This window comes from Penaeus chinensis, chromosome 41 (assembly GCF_019202785.1).
Source record: "Penaeus chinensis breed Huanghai No. 1 chromosome 41, ASM1920278v2, whole genome shotgun sequence".
Taxonomy (NCBI): Eukaryota; Metazoa; Arthropoda; class Malacostraca; order Decapoda; family Penaeidae; genus Penaeus; species Penaeus chinensis.
In genome coordinates, this window is record NC_061859.1 from 6,281,976 (window position 1) to 6,286,165 (window position 4,190).

Consider the following 4,190-nt stretch of genomic DNA (forward strand, 5'->3'; position numbering starts at 1 on the left):
ATACCAACCGGCTATACTGGTTCCCACGCCCGCGCTTCTCTCCTCATCCTCAGATTACTCCCCTCACTTGTCCCAACTTCGTCCCTTATCCCCTCATTCTCTCCTTTCCCCCTCTTCCATTTATGCCTCTTACTTTCCCCTCATGCCTCCTTCCTAACGCACTCCTCTCTTCTCTCTCTCTTTCCCTCACCCTTCCCTCTTCCCTTTCTTCCCCTCACTCACCTTTTTTAGTTCCCCTCACCTCCTCCTCCATAACCCGTCTCTCCTTCACATACCATTTTCCTCTCGCCCCCTTCCCTCTTCCCCTCACCCCCTCTTCCACCCTTTCCCTCACCCCTCCTCCTCACGTCTTCCACTCTTCCTCTTATCCCTCTTCCTTACCTCCTCCGTCCTTCCCTCGTCCCCCACCTTTTCTTCTCTCGCCACCTGCTTCTTCAACTCTCCTCTCTATAAACCCTACAGAGAAGTGTTATTGGTCCCTCCTGACAAAAACAGCACCTAATTGAGCCGAAAATAACGAAGGCAAAATGATGGTGGTGATTGGTGATGATTGATGGTGATTGGTAATGATTGGTGGTGACGATGACGATGACGATGATGGCCCGATTGATAAACAGAATTTTTTTTTTTTTTTTTTAATCTTCACGATAAAGATAACAATGTTAATGGAATAAGTGAGAGTAAAAATAAAGGGCCTTCTTTGTGACATCTACCCTTCCATTATCTACCTGCTTGCTGACTGCACATTCCGACGTTGCACTTACCTGTGGGCGAAAAAGAAAAAGAAATGAGCAAACATTAATTTAATTTCGATATCAATATCAAAACAGTATTATCACAAACAATTCCATAACACATACAGTTACTTATTTTTCAACAGTAATTGCCATTCACATATTTTTTCATTAGAAGATTTTTTCCAAAATAATTCCTCAGCAGGCATTCATTTTTCCAACGTTGATTGCCATTCCAATATCATTATTAATTCAATATTACCGCAGCCACCCTATAAATGAAAACATTTCCTGTACAGAAAACCGAATCCAAACGAGCATTTTTACAGCAATGCCACAACACCGACCATAGTTCCCATGCGATTATCCTCAAAGCATCACGTAAACAAGATCCCCTGCCATATAAATAAACAATCAAACACTCATTATCTCCCCCCCCCCTTATACTTCCTGAAACGAATCGAAACGAGGAAATTACACCATTCAAGACGGCTAATCGCCTTAATTACCTTATGCGCAATTTACCGGCCTGCCTAACCACCTCGTGGAAACACCCGCGTCCACGGTAGAGGGCGCGGGGGTTCTTTAATATGACGTCATTAGGGCATTGACTTGATTTGGCCAGGTGAATCATAAAAGCAATTGACGTGTATTCACGTTGCTCGGTGCAGGGGAGGTGGGGGGGTTGGAAGGGAGGATCGAGGGGGGGAAAGGGGAGGGAAAGTTAAGGCTCAGGGAAAGGGGAGGAGGAAAGGAATGACAGGATGGGGGAGGGGAGGCTAAGGGTTGGGGGATGGGAGAGGGGAGGTTAATGTTTAGGGAAAGGAGAGGAAGGGAGGTTATGGGTAAAGGGGGTGAGGGGGAGCGACGTAAAAGAAAAGGAGAGGAGGAAGGAGGGAGAAAAGGTAGGAGACATTACGGGTAGGGAGGAGGAGAGAACAGGGGGGGGGGGGCAGATAGGGAAAGAAAAGAGTTTAAGCGACTTAGAGGGAAAGGGAAAAGGAGAGAAAAGGATCAAAGGAACAGAATGGAAAGTTGACTTTAAAGAAGAAAAGAGAGGCAAACGAAAGGACAATAACTAAGGAGAACAGAAGCGGGAAAGAGAAAAATCCGAGGAGAAGAAAGGGGTGGAAGACAAGGATCCAGAAGAAGCGGAGCTGAAAGAGGCGTTGAGCGGGGGGGGGGGGGGGGGGCAAGGAGTGTGATGGACGACAAAGACTTCATTACAAAGGCGTCCTCATTACCAATGCCTGACAAGCACTACAGGCGCAAGCAAGACGGAGAGAATATGACAATGGGAAGCGAAAAAATAAATCAAACGAGGCATTGTGTTAATCAAAGAAACACGAGAAGGAACACAAAGAAAGGGAAATCCGAAGGAAGCGGTTATCATCTCAGAAAATGGTTTTCCTAAATTGCATTCTGCTCTCTTGTGTTTGTGCAAGATAGCGTTACACCGAGGACGAAATTCGACTCAATAAGAAACACAAGTCTTGATTTCTAACACAACTTTTTCTTGATTAATTCAAACAACTTCAGAGTACCAGAAAGGACTAAAAGGACTAAAACAAATAAAAAAAGGAATATCGCAATGTGCCAAAAACTAAGAAACAGCATTGCAAAACTTAACCCAAGTCATCAAACATAAGAAACTGCACTTTCAGAACATAACCCACTACCGCGTCGATAAAATGACAGACAAAAACACCTCCACATCTTTCTCACTTTTCAATAAACTTTTGTGCATAGCGAGTTTCTGTAAAACAAAAACAAAAACAAAAAACGCTACATACATCTTCCAACAAACTTCTTTCGTACACCTTTCTGATCTTTCAATAACCCTATTTTACGTAAACAGCAAGGAAAAGAAGAAGAAAAAAAACTACATACACCTTTCAATATACCCTTTCGCACATCTTTCCGAACTTTCAATAACCCTCTATTTTTTCCTTCAATAACCCTCTATTTTTTCCTTGCACATACAGGGTTTTCTGCCAACCTGCTTTACTCCCCCTGCTGATAAAGCGTTTGCCTCAACATGGCTACGGCGAGCGACCTCCTGCTCCCATTGTCTCTCGCGTTCCCTCTCCTGACGTCTGCCAGCTGGTTACATTTGATATCACAACGTATTTTCTCGAGATAAAGAAGCTCCCAATGGTGAATAGCTTTTACCCCTCTCTCTCTCTCTCTCTCTCTCTCTCTCTCTCTCTCTCTCTCTCTCTCTCTCTCTCTCTCTCTCTCTCTCTCTCTCTCTCTCTCTCTCTTTCCTTTCTTTTTACTTTATCACGTCTTGTCTTAACTGTTTTGATGCCGTTGAGAGCGAGTGGAGGTCGTGATTTGCATGTCGACATCCTTCGTAGGAAACCCTGCTGCTTGCTTCTTTTTTTTTGAGGATGACACTCTTTGAAGGAGGTAATTAAATAAGGCGTATTTCCTTTTTTCCCTTTGACTTGTGCCTTCTTGCATCCGAGTGAGAGGATTTGGGAGAAATAGTCAATATGTTACGATGTCTTTAGGACTGTTCTCTGAGGAGGCAATCATATAACAAATGAACACGAGGTACATTACTTGTAATTGCAATGCCAATAACTCAAAAATAGCAATGGCAGCAACAATTATAACAGAAATAGAAGTAAAGTTAAATAAAGTACTTGTTGTAGTAGTAGAGGAAGAAGAAATAGTAATAAATACTAATGTTAACCACATGCTCATTCTGAAAGTACCATTTAAAACAAGAATAACACCGCCAAGAGCATCACAAGCAAACAATACCGAAACACACAACTTTCGGAAATTCCGTAGCGACCAGATGTCCCCGAAAACTCCTCTATTATGAGCAGTGACTATTACAAAAGGTCGGACAATAGTCCCGATGCATTTTGGATCCTTTCCAGACTCCACCGCAAGGGATGGCGCCGCGGCCTGCCAGGCGTACGACCCAAGCATGGCCGGAATAACAAGTAAACAAGAGAGGTTCCGGGCCTGATCATGGGAGCTTATTTCACTTATTTTGCATCCATTCAGCTGCTTTTAGCTCGGTGGCGTCGACTGCAATCTGGCGCGATGTTTGTCTCCCCCGGTTTTCGCTTTGATAAATGGCGCGGAGCTGTTTAATTGGCTCTCAGTTCCGGAGCCATGAGGGCGGTGGCGTCGCCGGGTCTGGACTCGTATGGGAATATATTTTTATCGGAGCGAGCCCTGTGATGTGTGTGGAGGGGGGAAGGGGAGAGAGGGGGGGTATGCAGAGCTTCATTATAAAGGCACGACGCAGGCACAGATGGCGCCACTGGCTGTGTTTAATTTCCAAGAACATGGTCGTTAATCGTGTGCGGGTCCGCCTTATTCTTCCGGCGTAAATAACAACATGGTATTGACGACAGTAATTACGTCAGTTGTTAATAGTCATGCCACGCACATGCAAGAACCTCGCACGCATGCATGCATGTCTCACCTCGT

At 44.5% G+C, this 4,190-nt stretch overlaps 1 long non-coding RNA gene across 1 annotated transcript in view; it reads right to left on the bottom strand.

The window, feature by feature from the left end:
* Nucleotides 1-394: 394 nt before the first annotated feature.
* LOC125047624 overlaps nt 395-4,190 on the bottom strand; it is a 105,182-nt gene continuing 101,386 nt past the window's right edge. Inside the window, exon 3 of the long non-coding RNA XR_007116752.1 lies at nt 395-764. This is a non-coding gene — a long non-coding RNA (uncharacterized LOC125047624). The remainder of the gene's footprint in view (nt 765-4,190) is intronic.